The sequence below is a fragment of the Scyliorhinus torazame genome, unplaced genomic scaffold (assembly GCF_047496885.1).
Source record: "Scyliorhinus torazame isolate Kashiwa2021f unplaced genomic scaffold, sScyTor2.1 scaffold_355, whole genome shotgun sequence".
In the NCBI taxonomy this organism is placed as follows: Eukaryota; Metazoa; Chordata; class Chondrichthyes; order Carcharhiniformes; family Scyliorhinidae; genus Scyliorhinus; species Scyliorhinus torazame.
In genome coordinates this window covers 38,904-56,700 of record NW_027308082.1, presented here as the reverse complement: position 1 = coordinate 56,700, position 17,797 = coordinate 38,904, and the positions used below count along the sequence as shown (strand labels likewise).

Sequence of the window (17,797 nt, the reverse complement as noted above, 5' to 3'; positions counted from 1 at the left end):
TGGCGGCGTCTGCGGGTCGCACATGGTGTGCTGGGGGGTCTGGGGAGCGCTAGGACCGCGCGGAGTTCCTGCACTGCGAGCGCCAGGGCCGCGGGCGCTAGGACCGCGCGGAGTTCCTTCACTGCGAGCGCCAGGGCGGCGGGCGCTAGGACCGCGCGGAGCTCCCTCGCCGGGGACAGAGGTGGTCGCGGCCCAGGTCGGCGGCGCCGGCGGGTCAGTCGTGGGGCCGTGAGCGCTGGGACCGCGCGGAGCTCCCTCGCCGGGGACAGCGGTGGTCGGGGCCCAGGCCGGCGGCGCTGGCGGGTCAGTCGTGGGGCCGCGAGCGCTGGGACCGTGCGGAGCTCCCTCGCCAGGGACAGTGGTGGTCGGGGTCCAGGTAGGTTGCGCCCGCGGTCAGGCGTGGGGCGCGGGACGGGGGTGAGGGTGGCGTTCGGGACGCGAAAAACCCCTTCCTCTCCGTGGAGAGTGTTGGCCTGCACCCAAATCGGGAGCGCCGGCGGCGGGTCGTACATGGGCTGCGGGGAGGGGGGTTGGGCAGCGTAGGCGGCGTGCAGGGCTCCCAGTTCTCCCGGGACCGCGTTGGCGGGACCCAAAATGGCGGCGTCTGAGGGTCGCACATGGCGTGCTGGGGGTGGGGGGGGGTTGGGAGGCATAGATTGCCTGTAGGGCTCCCTGTGGCCCCGGGACGGCGGCGACCTCGCGGGATCAGCACACCACCGCATAGTGGCCCTTTTTCTCGCAGCTTTTGCAGATGGCTGCGCGGGCCGGACAGCGCTGTCGGGGGTGCTTCGCCTGGCCGCAGAAATAACAGTGGGCGCCCCCGGTGCGACTCGGCGTTTGGACTGCGCAAGCCTGTGGGGTGTCCGGGGGGGTGGGGGGAGGGAAGGGTGTTTGCCGTGACGGGTACGTACGGGGCCCAATGGCCTGCCGCGCGGTCAGGGCCGTAGGCGCGGGTATTATGCGCGGCTACATCCAGGGAGGCTGCAGGGCCCGTGCCTCTGAGAGTCCTAGCGACTCTTTTTCTAGGAGTCTTTGGCGGATTTGGGAGGATTGCATACCTGCCACAAAAGCGTCGCGCATTAACATGTCCGTATGTTCGTTTGCATTCACCGACGGGCAGCTGCAGGCTCGTCCAAAAATCAGCAGCGCGGCGTAGAACTCGTCCATCGATTCTCCGGGAGCTTGCCGTCTTGTCGCGAGCTGGTAGCGAGCGTAGATTTGGTTAACTGGGCGAACGTAGAGACTTCTCAGTGCTGTGAACGCCGTCTGGAAATCGTCGGTGTCTTCAATGAGGGTGAAAATCTCCGTGCTCACCCTCGAGTGCAGGACCTGCAGTTTTTGTTTGTCTGAGACTCGGCCTGTGGTCGATCTGATGTAGGCCTCGAAGCAAGTCTGCCAGTGTTTGAAGGCTGCTGCCGCATTCACTGCGTGGGGGCTGATCTTCAGGCATTCTGGAATGATCCTGAGCTCCATAGTCCTTTTTAGGCACGCTTAATAAATTGTAGCGCACAAAGACTCCGTGAGACAAATAGAGTGAAGTCGATGACGCTTTATTAAGCGTGTCTGTTCCCCAGCAGCCCGATAGTAAACTGGCCTGCGGGGGAAGGCACCGGCTTCTTATACTTCGGATTCAGGGAGGAGCATGAGGTCAACGGCCAACCAGGACCCGGGATCTGTCAGCCAATGACATTAGGGCTTCCAGTCCCACATGACCCCCAATACCTACTACCACAGGAGGGTGGGCACTTTCCTCATCAGCCTTGACCAGGAGAAGACTTTTGACAGAATATCGCACACCTACATGATGGATGTGCTCTCCAAAATGGGGTTTGGGGAGGGAATTCGCAATTGGATCAAACTGCTCTACACAAACATCTACAGCGCAGTCTCAATCAATGGGTGGGAATCAGAAAAGTTCCAGATCAAATCCGGAGTCAGGCAGGGCTGCCCTCTCTCCTCTGCCCTTTTTGTGTGCTGCATAGAACCTTTTGCCGAGTCCATCAGGAAGGATCCGGGTATAAGAGGAGTGACGATCCCAGGCAGTGGAGGCATGCAAGTCAAGGCCTCCCTGTACATGGACGACGTTGCCGTCTTCTGCTCGGATCGTGCGCCTCTGCGCAGGCTCTTGACCACCAGCGACCAGTTTGAACTGGCCTCGGGAGCCAAGGTAAACCGGGGCAAGAGCGAGGCCATGTTCTTTGGGAACTGGGCCGACCGGTCCTTTGTCCCCTTCACTGTCAGGTCAGATTACCTGAAGATGCTGGGGATATGGTTCGGAGCTGCTGGGGCGTGCACCAAAACCTGCGAGGAGCGCATAGTAAAGGTAAGACAGAAACTGGGCTGGTGGGAGCAACGCTCCCTCTCCATTGCGGGCAAAACCCTGGTCATCAGGTGTGAGGTACTCTCGGTGCTACTGTATGTGGCGCAGGTCTGGCCCATAACCCGACCCTACGCCACAGCAGTCACCCGGGCCATCTTCAAATTTATCTGGCGATCCAAGATGGACCGTGTCCGAAGGGACACCATGTACAAACCTCTGGAGAAGGGAGGGCGGAACGTACCCAACGCCTCCCTCATCCTGTTGGCCACCTTTGTGACCAGCTGCATCAAGCTGTGCGTGGACCCCCAGTATGCAAACACCAAGTGTCACTACATACTGAGGTTCTACCTGTCCCCGGTGTTACGAAGGATGGGCCTGGCCTCATTGCCGCGGAACGCTCCAAGTAGTTGGACCGTACCGTACCACCTGTCCTTTGTGGAAAAGTTTTTGAAGAAAAACACCTTTGACCACAAGGCAATGAAGCAGTGGTCAGCACGTAATGTCCTCGAGTCCCTCAGGGAAAAGGAGACCGTGGAGGACGTTGGATGGTTCCCTGAGCAGACTGCCAGAGTCATCTGGCAGAACGACTCATCACCAGAACTTTCAAACAAGCACCAAGACCGAGCTTGGCTGGTGGTGAGAAGGGCCCACCCTGTCAGATTCTTCATGCACACCCGAAGGCTCTGCACCAATGCACGCTGCCCTCGGAGTGGCTGTGGGGGAAATGAGACGGTCACACACCTCCTTGTGGAATGTGCCTTTGCAAAGAAGGTCTGGAGAGAGATGCAGTGGTATTTGTCAAGGTTTATCCCAAACAGATCTGTGACACACGACTCTGTGCTCTACGGACTGTTTCCAGGGACACACACCGAGACAAATATCAACTGCTGCTGGAAGGTCATAAACTCGGTAAAAGACGCTCTTTGGTCTGCCCGAAACTTGCTGATCTTCCAGTGCAAAGAATTGTCGTCGACCGAGTGTTGCAGACTGGCACATTCCAAGGTCCAGGACTACGTGCTGAGGGACGCACTCAAGCTTGGGGCAGCTGCCGCCAAGGCGCAATGGGGAAACACCACTGTGTAAAGTCTTTCCAGCAAATGTACACCGAGGGGCGCGTAACAGTGTAAAGCCCCTCGGTCTGGGCAACCAACACTCCAGTGTATGAAACAAACATGGCACTGTAAATATTTAAGAAGGAATTGTAATGTAAAGAGTGATATGTGTACGACAATATCAAAATTGAATGAAAGAAAGTCAAGACAACATGTAACCCTGCCGGAAATGTACAGTCAAGACAATTTGAAATGTTTCTGTAATGCTCATGATAAATTTTTATGAATAAAGTATATTTTTTTTTGAAAAAAAAAAAATCTGTTCTTATCAGTTTAATATCTGGTATGTCTTCTAGTTGAGGACTGAATGTTAAATTGATTTTTGGGACTCGAAGATGGTTCAGGGGCTTGCTCCTTCCGCTTCACGCATCAACCTGGTCTTGCAATGTTTCCAGGAATGGTGCCTTCACCCCGCTTTGGGGAGCAAGAAGTACAAAAGCAGAAATTGGAGCCAAAAACTGGCTTCCCCTTTTCTCTCTTGTCCAGTTGTCTCATCCTGACCAATTGAAGGCATTTCAGGCTCCAAAGCAATGCTACCTTTTCTGCTGGCGGGCACTTCGTGCACTTATGTTGTGAGCCGATGGACTCGCGGACTTGCGGAAGCCAGGCTCCGTTTTCAGCTGGTATGCGCACAGATTTCCTGCTGCTTTTTACAGTCCACTCCCCCTCACCCCAGGATGCCGGCTTGCCGTCTCCTCACGTCAGTTACCACAGCCCTTCATCCTGCACAACTTTGAAGTGTGGCGACAGACTGAACGGCATCCTGATTTGGATGTAGGTGTACCTTCACGGCGTCTCTTTTCGTTCTCCTGACTCAACAACCAACACGCCAGGTTCGAGCTAAGTGGGACTAGATATTGCCGCCTGTTGGATTTCGCCAGTACTTGTTGCTTGCTACTTGCCCTTTGTTCGGCAAAGCTGGAGGTTCCTTCGACTCCCTGCGTTGGGTGTCACTGGGCCTTCACAGCGTCTCCATTTATTCCTGTGACGACAGTGGAAGGCGTGCCAGACGATGTCTCCCTGTTTTGTTTTACTGGTTCTGCACGCACAGACTCCACCGTGCTCGGCCAAGCTGGAGGTCTCTTGACAAACAGTGACCGTAGACTAAAAGTTCCAAAACACAGTCGAGCGCAGCAAGGTGCACCTGAATGTCGGTGGACGAGGAGGACAAGGGCCATAGCCGGAAAATATAGGCTATCGCTTCTCGACCTTTTGGCTAAGATCAAGTGCAGTCTTATTTGATCGAGGGAAGCTGAGGATTTCGATGACGATCGTGGACTGGAGAACTCGGAGGGATTGAAGTCGTCAAAGAAGAAACGTTTGGAGCGTGCCTGCTATTGGTGGATCTACATGCCTAACGCCGATACAGTTTCACACCCAACGTACGAGCTATGGATGCAGCTGCATCCCGACCACCAGGCTGGGGAGTGCGAAACACTGTCCGAGTCACAGTGAAGAAAGCGGAAGGAGAGTCACCTGTGGACCGGAAACACTTCGTGAAGCGGGAGTTGCTCGAGTGTTGTGGGTTTAAAGCAACAGAGATCTTCTGCGAGAGAACTCGGAGTGATTGAAGTCTTCAAAGATGAAACGTTTGGAGCTTGGCTGCTATTGGTGGATCTACATGCTGGCCTAAACCTCTGGTTTAGGCCTAATGCCGATACAGTTTCACACCCAACGTACGAGCTATGGATGCAGCTGCATCCCGACCACCAGGCTGGGGAGTGCGAAACACTGTCCGAGTCACAGTGAAGAAAGCGGAAGGAGAGTCACCTGTGGACCGGAAACACTTAGTGAAGCGGGAGCTGCTCGAGTGTTGTGGGTTTAAAGCAACAGAGATCTGCTTGCAAAACTTCCCCAAGAATGGTTTCTTTGATGTCACCTTCAAGAGTGTCGCAGCGTGCATCAAATTCCTGAACGTCTTCAAGGAAAAAGGTAACCAGAGTCTCCTGTCGATCCTGACTGCGTAGCCTCTGTTTACGCTACCGGCGCAGCGAAATCGGGTTGTTACACTGCACACGTACAACCCCCACGTCCCTGTGTCTGATGTGCTCACGTTCCTCGCCAGGTACGCTGAGCTGAAAAGTGACAGCGTGCAAGTGAAAGACACCTTCGGCATCTGGACAAGTGAGTACCAGGTCAAGGTGACCCTAAGAACGGACAGCAACGGAGCCATCCTGCATCCCCCCTCCAATTTCGCTATTGGAGTAAATCGTGGCTACCTCTACTACGTGGGACAGCCACGAGTATGCCACACCTGTGGCAAAACGGGGCATGTTGCCGCAAACTGCAGTGTGACCTTCTGTAAAAACTGCAGGCAGGAGGGACACATGACTAAGGACTGCAAGGAAGACAAGTGCTGCAACCTGTGTGGGGAGGCCGGCGATCTTTACAGGGCCTGCCCGAAACGCGGGGCGACATATGCTCAAATTGCAGCAGCGGAGTTAAAAAGGCGACCAGAGAGGAGGTTCATACACCCTCCACCGAAAAAGACACCACGGTTCAGAATGCGGAAAAGCAACAGAAGGGCACCCAACAAAAAGAGGAGGCCCCAGCATGCTCTAACAACCCAGCCCCAGCCCCATCTGATGAGGAACACTCAATGGAAGAGGAAGAGGATGGGGCAAAGAATAAAGAGCCCTGGGAAACAGTGAACAGGGACAAACGAAAGAGGAAACAAAAAAACAAACTGAAGAACCCCCCGAGGGGTAGTGGCAAAAAGCGACACCTCTCAGCCGGCGCACTTAGCGCCGACACCTCATCCGATGAGGGAAAACAGGACAAGAATCGGCCTCAAATAAAGAGGCAAAGCACCAACGTGGAACGGGAGGCACAGACCCCCCAGACCACCGACCGGGAAGAAAACAAGGTCACAGACCAACCCCGATAGTAACGAGCAGCAACAACCCAGGTGAAGACCGGCCTGCAACCCCAACACCTACTGACTGCCATGACGAACCCCAGGGCTACACCACCCCACCCACCAATGCATCTGCATCAAAATCACGGGGCCAGTACGGACCAGAACATTTTTCTCAGCCCTGCAACTGTGCTAAAGTTTGCGAGCACCACCGGCATGCTGGGGAATATTCAACAGCTGGAACAGCCAACTGTATAGACTCTGGACTCTTGAGACTGGTAAATCTACCATTTTATAATGGGTTTAAAAATTGCATCCATAAATGTGCGAAGCATCAAAGATACTTCGCGGTGTGTAGCCACACTCAACTATTTGGCAAATGTAAAAGCTGACCTACTGTTCCTGCAGGAGTGCGGAATTCCGCACCTCAGCAACTACAGGCGCTGGTCGAGCTGGTGGTCCCACGGGCCATCCATCTGGTCAGGAGGAAACGACTGCCGCTCCTCCGGCCTGGGTATTCTGCTTCGGGGAGGCAACTTCACCATCTCCGACGTTAAGGAGGTGGTGGGCGGGCGCCTCCTCGAGCAGACGTGAAATACAAAAACACCCCTCTCAGACTTATTAATGTGTACGCCCCGGCCGTAAAGAGTGAGCGGCTGGCAGTTCTTCAGCAACTCCCAGTCCTGTGGCCACCTCCAAGCCGGTCATCCTGGGTGGTGACTTCAACTGCATCATCGATGCGGCTGGACGATCCAGCAAAGCCGACAGCAAACTAGACGCTACGTCCAGACTCCTGATGGAAACGGTAAAAGACGCCAAGCTGCTCAACGTCTGCAGCAACCCTGCAGACGGAGCGCAGCGTAGATACACATGGTCACGGCCAGACGGGTCCGTCCGCTCCAGGATAGACTTCTTCTTTGTGTCCCGAGCTTTCACAGTCAGGTCCACCGACGTAACGCCGGTGTTCTTCTCTGACCACTTGCTCCTACTGGCCGACTGCCACCTGCAGGAAGACCAGGGGGTAGGCAGGGGGACATGGAAGCTGAATTTAAAACTGCTGACCCCTGAGAACCTCGAGGAACTCAGGAGGGATTACAAAGGTTGGAGAACCGTGAAACCCCTCTTTGAGGCCCCACATCTCTGGTGGGAAGCAACCAAGGGGAATATCAAGAGGTTTTTCATCCTCAAGGGCGTTCAAAAGGTGAGAGAGAGACGAGGGGTCATGTCCAGGCTCCAGAAAAGTATGCAGAATTTGCTCCAGCTGCAGTCGATGGGGGTGGATGTCAAGGAGGATCTCCAAGAGGTGAAGAGCCAGCAAGCCTCGCTCTACACCTCGGAGGCCTCCAAGGTTATCTTCCGTTCCAGAGTCCGCTCCGTGGAGCAGGATGAAAAGTGATCACGCTTCTTCTTCCAAAAGGTGCACAGAGAGTCCTCTGTGATCAGCAGCCTGAAGGAAGAAGATGGCTCTGTAAAGTCATCGCAGTCTGACATCCTGAGGATCAGCCAATCCTTTTATGCCGGACTGTATGACCTGAAGCTAACAGATAGCACTGTTTCCCAGACCATCCTGTTGACTATCACGGAGGTCATAGGCGACAGCGAGCTGGAAAACCTGGACAAACCACTAACTCTGGACGAGTTGACAAAGACCGCCAAGTCCTTCGAGACGAGTAAAACTCCCGGAAGCGACGGCTTACCGGTTGAGTTGTATTCAGCACTGTGGGACTGGATGGGCCCAGACCTGATGGAAGTGTACGAGAGTATGATTCTGGAAGGCAGCATGTCAGAGTCCATGAGGAAAGGCATCATCACCCTCATCTACAAGCAGAAGGGGGAAAGGGAAGAAATTCAGAATTGGCGACCCATTTCACTGTTGAATGTGGATTACAAAATTCTAGCCAAGGTCATCGCCAATCGGGTCAGGTCTGCTCTGGAGTCGGTGATCCACCCTGACCAAACCTGTGCTGTACACGGCAGGAAGATCTCTGATAGCATCGCGCTACTCGGGGATACGATCACCTACGTGCAGTACAGGAGGGTGGACACTTGCCTCATCAGCCTTGACCAGGAGAAGGCTTTTGACAGAATATCGCACACCTACATGATGGGTGTGCTCTCCAAAATGGGGTTTGGGGAGGGAATTCGCAATTGCATCAAACTGCTCTACACAAACATCTATAGCGCACTCAATCAATGGGTGGGAATCAGAAAAGTTCCAGATCAAATCCGGAGCCAGGCAGGGCTGCCCTCTCTCCTCTGCCCTTTTTGTGTGCTGCATAGAACCTTTTGCCGAGTCCATCAGGAGGGATCCGGGCATAAGAGGAGTGACGATCCCAGGCAGTGGAGGCATGCAAGTCAAGGCCTCCCTGTACATGGACGACGTTGCCGTCTTCTGCTCGGATCCTGCGTCTGTACGCAGGCTCTTGACCACCTGCGACCAGTTTGAACTGGCCTCGGGAGCCAAGGTAAACCGTGGCAAGAGCGAGGCCATGTTCTTTGGGAACTGGGCCGACCGGTCCTTTGTCCCCTTCACTGTCAGGTCAGATTACCTGAAGGTGCTGGGGATATGGTTCGGAGCTGCTGTGGCGTGCACCAAAAACTGGGAGGAGCGCATAGCAAAGGTAAGACAGAAACTGGGCTGGTGGGAGCAACGCTCCCTCTCCATTGCGGGCAAAACCCTGGTCATCAGGTGTGAGGTACTCTCGGTGCTACTCCACGTGGCGAATGTCTGGCCCATAACCCGACCCTACGCCGCAGCAGTCACCCGGGCCATCTTCAAATTCATCTGGAGATCCAAGATGGACCGTGTCCGAAGGGACACCATGTACAAACCTCTGGAGAAGGGAGGGCGGAACGTACCCAACGCCTCCCTCATCCTGTTGGCCACATTTGTGTCCAGCTGCATCATGCTGTGCGTGGACCCCCAGTATGCAAACACCAAGTGTCACTACATACTGAGGTTCTACCTGTACACAGTGTTATGAAGGATGGGCCTGGCCTCATTGCCGCGGAACGCTCCAAGTAGTTGGACCGTACCGTACCACCTGTCCTTCGTGGAAACGTTTTTGAAGAAAAACACCTTTGACCACAAGGCAATGAAGCAGTGGTCAGCACGTAATGTCCTCGAGGCCCTCAGGGAAAAGGAGATGGTCGAGGACGTGGGATGGTTCGCTGTGCAGACTGCTAGAGTCATCTGGCAGAACGCCTCATCACCAGAACTTTCAAACAAGCACCAAGACCTAGCTTGGCTGGTGGTGAGAAGGGCCCTCCCTGTCAGATTCTTCACGCACACCCGAAGGCTCTGCGCCAATGCACGCTGCCCTCGGAGTGGCTGTGGGGGAAATGAGATGGTCACACACCTCCTTGTGGAATGTGCCTTTGCAAAGATGGTCTGGAGAGAGATGCAGTGGTATATGTCAAGGTTTATCCCGAACAGATCTGTGACACAGGACTCTGTGCTCTACGGACTGTTTCCAGGGACACACACCGAGACAAATATCAACTGCTGCTGGAAGGTCATCAACTCGGTGAAAGACGCTCCTTGGTCTGCCCGAAACTTGCTGATCTTCCAGTGCAAAGAATAGTCCTCGACCGAGTGTTGCAGACTGTCACATTCCAAGGCCCAGGACTACGTGCTGAGGGACGCACTCAAGCTTGGGGCAGCTGCTGCCAAGGCGCAATGGGGAAAGACCACTGTGTAAGGTCTTTCCAGCAAAGGTACACCGAGGGGCGGGTAACAGTGTAAACCTCCCCCCCCCCCCCCCTCCGGCTCGGTCTGGGCAACCAACACTCTAAATGTATAAAACAATCATGACAATGTAAATATTTAAGAAGGAATTGTAATGTAAAGAGTGATATGTGAATAACAATATCAAAATTGAATGGAAGAAAGTCAAGGCAATGTGTAACTCTGCCGGAAATATACAGTCAAGACAATTTGAAATTTTTCTGTAATGTTTATGATAAACTTTATGAACAAATTATATTTTTTGAAAAAAAAAGAATCTGTTCTTATCAGTTTAATATCTGATATGTCCTCTATCTGGGGACCAATATTAAATTGATTTTTGGGACTCGGAGATGGTTCAGGGGCTTGCTCCTTCCGCTCCACGCATCAACCTGGTCTTGCAATGCTTCCAGGAATGGTGCCTTCACCCCGCTTTGGGGACAAATAGTGCAAAAGCAGAAAATGGCGCAAAACCTGGCTTCTCCTTTTCTCTCTTGTCCGGTTGTCTCATCCTGACCAAATTAAGGCCTTTCAGGCTCCAAAGCATTGCTAGCTTTTCTGCTGGCGGGAGCTTTGTGCACTTATGTTGTGTGCCGATGGACTCGCGGACTTGCGGCAGCCAGGCTCCGTTTTTAGCTGATATGCGCACAGATTTCCTGCTGCTTCTTACAGGCCACTCCCTCTCACCCCAGGATGCCGACTTGCCTTCTCCTCACTTCAGTTACCACAGCCCTTCATCCTGCACAACAGGGAAGTGTGGTGACAGACGGAACGGCATCCTGATTTGGATGTAGGTATACCTTCACGGCGTCTCTTTTCGCTCTCCTGACTCCACGACCAACACGCCAGGGTGGAGCTCAGTGAGACTAGACATTGCCCCCTGTTGGATTCCGCCAGTACTTGCTGCTTGCACGGATTGCCCTTTGTTTGGCAAAGCTGGAGGTTTCTTCGACTCCCTGCGTTGGGTGTCACTGGGCCTTCACAGCGTCTCCATTTCTTCTGGTGATGACAGTGGAAGGCGTGCCAGACAATGTCACCCTGTTTTACTGGTTCTGCATGCACAGACTCCACCGTGCTCGGCCAAGCTGGAGGTCTCTTGACCAACAGTGACCGTAGACTAAAAGTTCCAAAGCACAGTCGAGCGCAGCAAGGTGCACCTGAATGTCGGTGGACGAGGAGGACAAGAGTCATAGCCGGAAAATATGGGCTATCGCTTCTCGGCCTTTTGGCTCAGATCAAGTGTCTGTACATTGAGCCTTTGTGTTCAGCTCTGGTATGTCTCTCTTGTGGGGACCATAAATTCCAGGCAGGAAGATCTATGATAGCCTCGCGCTACTCAGTGATATGATCGCCTACGTGTAGGACAGGAGGGTGCCTCATCAGCCTTGACCAGGAGAAGGCTTTGACAGAACATCGCACACCTACATGATGGATGTGCTCTCCAAAATGGGGCTGGGGAGGGAATTCGCAATTGGATCAAACTGCTCTACACAAACATCTATAGCGCAGTCTCAATCAATGGGTGGGAATCAGAAAAGTTCCAGATCAAATCCGGAGTCAGGCAGGGCTGCCCTCTCTCCTCTGCCCTTTTTGTGTGCTGCATAGAACCTTTTGCCGAGTCCATCAGGAAAGATCCGGCTATAGGAGGAGTGACGATCCCAAGCACTGGAGGCATGCAAGTCAAGGCCTCACTGTTCATGGGCGACGTCGCCATCTTCTGCTCACATCCTGCGTCTGTACGCAGGCTCTTGAATGACTGCGACCAGTTTGAACGGGCCTCGGGAGCCAAGGTAAACCGGGGCAAGAGCGAGGCCATCTTCTTTGGGAACTGGGCCGACCGGTCCTTTGTCCCCTTCACTGTCAGGTCAGATTACCTGAAGGTGCTGGGGATATGGATATGGTTCGGAGCTGCTGGGGCGTGCACAAAAACTGGGAGGAGCGCATCGCAAAGGCAAGACTGAATCTGGGCTGGTGGGAGCAACGCTCCCTCTCCATTGCGGGCAAAATCCTGGTCATCAGGTGTGAGGTACTCTCGTTGTTACTGTACGTGGCGCAGGTCTGGTCCATAACCCGACCCTACACCGCAGCAGTCACCAAGGCCATCTTCAAATTCATCTGGAGATCCAAGATGGACCGTGTCCGAAGGGACACCATGTACAAACCTCTGGAGAAGGGAGGGCGGAACATACCCAACGCCTCCATCATCCTTTTGACCACCTTTGTGTCCAGCTGCATCATGCTGTGCGTGGACCCCCCTGTATAAGAACATAAGAACTAGGAGCAGGAGTAGGCCATCTGACCCCTCGAGCCTGCTCCACCATTCAATAAGATCATGGCTGATCTTGTGTGGACTGAGCTCCACTTTCCGGCCTGAACACCATAACCCTTAATCCCTTTATTCTTCAAAAAACTATCTATCTTTCCCTTAAAAATATTTAATGAAGGAGCCTCTACTGCTTCACTGGGCAAGGAATTCCATAGATTCACAACCCTTTGGGTGAAGACGTTCCTCCTAAACTCACTCCTAAATCTACTTCCCCTTATTTTGAGGCTATGCCCCCTAGTTCTGCTTTCACCCGCCAGTGGAAACAACCTGCCCGCATCTATCCTATCTATTCCCTTCAAAATCTTATATGTTTCTACAAGATCCCCCCTCATCCTTCGAAATTCCAACGAGTACAGTCCCAGTCTACTCAACCTCGCCTCGTAATCCAACCCCTTCAGCTCTGGGATTAACCTCGAGAATCTTCTCTGCACACCCTCCAGTGCCAGTACGTCCTTTCTCAAGTAAGGAGACCAAAACTGAACACAATACTCCAGGTGTGGCCTCACTAACACCTTATACAATTGCAGCATAACCTCCCTTGTCTTAAACTCCATCTCTCTAGCAATGAAGGACAAAATTCAATTTGCCTTCTTACTCACCTGTTGCACCTGTAATCCAACTTTGTGCGACTCATGCACTAGCACACCCAGGTCTCTCTGCACAGCAGCATGTTTTAATATTTTATAATTTAAATAATAATCCCTTTTGCTGTTATTCCTACCAAAATGGACAACCTCACATTTGTCAACATTGTATTCCATCTGTCATACCCTAGCCCATTCACTTAGCCTATCCAAATCCCTCTGCAGACTTCAAGTATCCTCTGCACTTTTTGCTTTACCACTTATCTTAGTGTCGTCTGCAAACTTGGACACATTGCCCTTGGTCCCCAACTCCAAATCATCTATGTAAATTGTGAACAGTTGAGGGCCCAACACTGATCCCTGAGGGACAACACTAGCTACTGATTGCCAACCAGAGAAACACCCATTAATCCCCACTCTTTGCTTTCTATTAATTAACCAATCCTCTATCCATGCTACTACTTTCCCCTTAATGTCATGCATCTTTATCTTATGCAACAGCCTTTTGTGTGGCACCTTGTCAAAGGATTTCTGGAAATCCAGATATACTACATCCATTGGCTCCCCGTTATCTACCGCACTGTTAACGTCCTCAAAAAATTCCACTAAATTAGTTAGGCACGACGTGCCCTTTATGAACCCATGCTGCGTCTGCCCAATGGGACAATTTCCATCCAGATGCCTGGCTATTTCTTCCTTGATGATAGATTCCAGCATCTTCCCTACTACCGAAGTTAAGCTCACTGGCCTATAATTACCCACTTTCTGCCTACCTCCTTTTTTACACAGTGGTGTTACGTTTGCTAATTTCCAGTCCGCCGGGACCACCCCAGAGTCTAGTGAATTTTGGTAAATTATCACTAGTGCATTTGCAATTTCCCTAGCCATCTCTTTTAGCACTCTGGGATGCATTTCATCAGGCCCAGGAGACTTGTCTACCTTTAGCCCCATTAGCTTGCCCAACACTACCTCCTTGGTGATAACAATCCACTCAAGGTCCTCACCTGTCATAGCCTCATTTCCATTAGTCACTGGCATGTTATCTGTGTCTTCCACTGTGACGACCGACCCAAAAAACCTGTTCAGTTCCTCAGCCATTTCCTCATCTCCCATTATTAAATCTCCCTTCTCATCCTCTAAAGGACCAATATTTACCTTAGCCAATTTTTTTGTTTTATATATTTGTAGAAACATTTGCTATCTGTTTTTACATTCTGAGCAAGTTTACTCTCATAATCTATCTTCCTCTTCTTTGTAGCTTTTTAGTAGCTTTCTGTTGCCCCCTAAAGATTTCCCAGTCATCTAGGTCTCCCACTGATCTTTGCTACTTTGTATGTTTTTTGAGATACAGAGAGAGATACAGATAGAGAGATACAGAGGGAGATACAGAGAGTGAGACCGAGAAAGAGATTCAGAGGGAGATGCAGAGAGAGATACACAGAGAGATACAGAGAGAGATACAGAGAGAAATACCGAGAGAGATACAGAGGGAGACAGATGGAGACAGAGAGAGATACAGAGAGAGATACAGAGGGAGATACAGAGAGAGATACAGAGACAGGTACAGAGAGAGATTCAGAGGGAGATAGAGAGAGAGATACAGAGACAGAAACAGATAGAGAGACAGAGGCTGAGGCTAAGAGATATACAGAGAGAGATATGAATAGATTTACGGAGAGAGATACAGAGAGAGACACAACGACAGAGGCAGAGAGATGTAGAGAGAGATGTAGAGAGAGATGTAGAGAGAGATGTAGAGAGAGATACAGAGAGAGATACATAGAGAGATACAGAGAGAGATACAGATAGAGATACAGAGAGAGATACAGAGAGAGATGCAGAGACAGAGGCAGAGAGATACAGAGAGAGATACAGAGAGAGATACAGAGAGATACAGAGACAGAGGCAGAGAGATACAGAGAGTGATGCAGCAGAGATACAGAGAGTGATACAGAGGGAGATACAGAGAGAGATACAGAGAGAGAGATACAGAGAGAGAGATACAGAGAAAGACACAGAGAGAGACACAGAGAGAGATACAGAGGGAGACAGAGGGAGACAGAGAGAGATACAGAGACAGATACAGAGAGACACAGAGGGAATATAGAGAGGTAGAGAGAACGATACAGAGTAAGATACAGAGACAGAGAGACACAGCAACAGTGAGAAACACAGAGGCAGACACAGAGAGAGCTACTGAGAGCGACACAGAGAGAGATACAGAGAGAGATACAGAGGGAGAGACAGAGGGAGATACAGAGAGAGATACAGAGGGAGATACAGAGATAGATATACAGAGGGATATACAGAGGGAGATACAGAGAGAGATACAGATAGAGAGATACAGAGGGAGATACAGAGAGAGAGACCGAGAGAGAGATACAGAGGGAGATACAGAGAGAGATACAGAGAGAGATACACAGAGAGATACAAAGAGAGAGATACAGAGAGAGATACAGAGAGAGATACAGAGGGAGGCAGATGGAGACAGAGAGAGATACAGAGACAGATACAGAGAGAGATACAGAGGGAGATAGAGAGAGAGATACAGAGACAGAAACATAGAGAGAGACAGATGCTGAGGCTGAGAGATACAGAGAAAGATATAAATAGATATACAGAGACAGGGGCAGAGACGGGGCAGAGAGATGTAGAGAGAGATACAGAAAGAGATACATAGAGAGATACAGAGAGAGATACAGAGAGAGATACAGTGAGAGATACAGAAACAGAGGCAGAGAGATACAGAGAGAGATACACAGCTAGATACAGAGAGAGATACAGACACAGAGGCAGAGAGATACAGAGAGACATACAGAGGGAGATACAGAGTCAGAGGCAGAGAGATACAGAGAGAGATACAGAAAGAGATACATGGAGAGGTACAGAGAGAGGTACAGACAGAGATACCGAGAAAGAGATACAGAGGGAGATGCAGAGAGAGATACAGAGACAGATACACAGAGGGAGATGCAGAGAGAGATACAGAGAGAGATACACAGAGAGATACAGAGAGAGATACAGAGAGAAATACCGAGAGAGATACAGAGGGAGACAGATGGAGACACAGAGAGATACAGAGACAGATACAGAGCGAGATACAGAGGGAGATACAGAGAGAGATACAGAGACAGATACAGAGAGAGATTAAGAGGGAGATAGAGAGAGAGATACAGAGACAGAAACAGATAGAGAGACAGAGGCTGAGGCTAAGAGATATACAGAGAGAGATATGAATAGATTTACGGAGAGAGATACAGAGAGAGACACAGAGACAGAGGCAGAGAGATGTAGAGAGAGATACAGAGAGAGATACAAAGAGAGATACAGAGAGAGATACAGAGAGAGATGCAGAGACAGAGGCAGAGAGATACAGAGAGAGATACGGAGACAGAGGCAGAGAGATACAGAGAGTGATGCAGAGAGAGATACAGAGAGCGATACAGAGGGAGATACAGAGAGAGATACAGAGAGAGAGATACAGAGAGAGAGATACAGAGAGACACAGAGAGAGACACAGAGAGAGACACAGAGAGAGAGATACAGAGGGAGACAGAGGGAGACAGAGAGAGATACAGAGACAGATACAGAGAGATACAGAGGGAATATAGAGAGGTAGAGAGAACGATACAGAGTAAGATACAGAGACAGAGAGACACAGCAACAGTGAGAAACACAGAGGCAGACACAGAGAGAGCTACTGAGAGCGATACAGAGAGATATACAGAGAGAGATACAGAGGGAGAGACAGAGGGAGATACAGAGAGAGATACAGAGGGAGATACAGAGATAGATATACAGAGGGATATACAGAGGGAGATACAGAGAGAGATACAGATAGAGAGATACAGAGGGATATACAGAGAGAGAGACCGAGAGAGAGATACAGAGGGAGATAAAGATGGAGATACAGAGGGATATACACAGAGAGATACAAAGAGAGATACAGAGAGAGATACAGAGAGATATACAGAGGGAGACAGATGGAGACAGAGAGAGATACAGAGACAGATACAGAGTGAGATACAGAGGGAGATAGAGAGAGAGATACAGAGACAGAAACATAGAGAGAGACAGATGCTGAGGCTGAGAGATACAGAGAAAGATATAAATAGATATATAGAGACAGGGGCAGAGACAGGGGCAGAGAGATGTAGAGAGAGATACAGAGAGAGATACATAGAGAGATACAGAGAGAGATACAGAGAGAGATACAGTGATAGATACAGAAACAGAGGCAGAGAGATACAGAGAGAGATACAGAGCTAGTTACAGAGAGAGATACAGACACAGAGGCAGAGAGATACAGAGAGAGATACAGAGGGAGATACAGAGACAGAGGCAGAGAGATACAGAGAGAGATACAGAAAGAGATACATGGAGAGATACAGAGAGAGGTACAGACAGAGATACCGAGAGAGAGGTAGAGGGAGATACAGAGAAAGAGAGATTCAGAGAGAGATACAGAGAGAGATACTGAGAGAGCGATACAGAGGGAGATACAGAGAAAGATACAGAGAGAGACACAGAGAGATAGAGAGAGAGCGATACAGAGGGAGATACAGAGAGAGTTACAGAGAGAGAGATACAGAGGGAGATACAGAGAGAGATACAGAGGGAGATACAGAGGGTGATAGAGGGAGAGATACAGAGAGACAGAGAGAGATACAGAGAGAGTTACTGGGAGAGGTATATAGAGAGATAAAGTGAGAGATACAGAGAGAGATAGAGACAGATAGATACAGAGAGAGACAGAGAGAGAGTGACGGAGAGTGAGAGACAGAGAGAGATACAGAGAGAGAGATACAGAGTTTTGATACAGAGGGAGATACAGAGAGAGATACTGAGAGAGATACAGAGTGAGATACAGC

The 17,797-nt window shown here is 50.9% G+C and overlaps 2 pseudogenes; both read left to right on the top strand.

Moving 5' to 3' along the window:
- The first annotated feature begins 3,665 nt into the window (after positions 1–3,665).
- LOC140406190 (U2 spliceosomal RNA) lies at positions 3,666–3,843 on the top strand (annotated as a pseudogene).
- A 6,428-nt stretch (positions 3,844–10,271) lies between these two features.
- LOC140406189 (U2 spliceosomal RNA) lies at positions 10,272–10,445 on the top strand (annotated as a pseudogene).
- Positions 10,446–17,797: the final 7,352 nt, after the last annotated feature.